The following is a 349-nucleotide window of genomic DNA, read 5'->3' as shown; positions in this document are numbered from 1 at the left end:
ATAATATATTATATACAGATTGTATGACTTTAATATAAAGATTCAAGGTATATAATATTTTTTTACATGTAATTCTTTTTGCTCAGCAGAGAATCTAGTTACAAACTAGCATTAAAGAAAAGGGTTATGACAGTGACCGCACAGGAGAAGTTTGAGATGGAACTAGAAAGAGCCTTGGAAGCTGGCATACACACAATTGTTATTAAACCCAAAAAACCCTAGGGGACGAAACGGCAAGGGGATTGCAGTCGGAAATTGTCTTCAAAAAAAACTGCAGTGTTAGAAAGGCTTTGGATCAATAGTGTCAGGTTTGTGTTATGAGTGTATCCACTGTTTTTCCTAACTCGTG

At 35.5% G+C, this 349-nt stretch overlaps 1 pseudogene; it reads left to right on the top strand.

Annotated features, from left to right (window-relative positions):
• LOC119587117 overlaps positions 1–349 on the top strand; it is a 22,714-nt pseudogene that overhangs the window by 2,034 nt on the left and 20,331 nt on the right.

This window comes from Penaeus monodon, chromosome 22 (assembly GCF_015228065.2).
Source record: "Penaeus monodon isolate SGIC_2016 chromosome 22, NSTDA_Pmon_1, whole genome shotgun sequence".
Lineage (NCBI taxonomy): Eukaryota > Metazoa > Arthropoda > Malacostraca > Decapoda > Penaeidae > Penaeus > Penaeus monodon.
Note: the sequence above shows the minus strand (reverse complement) of the source record. Positions and strands in the feature narration are given on the sequence as shown.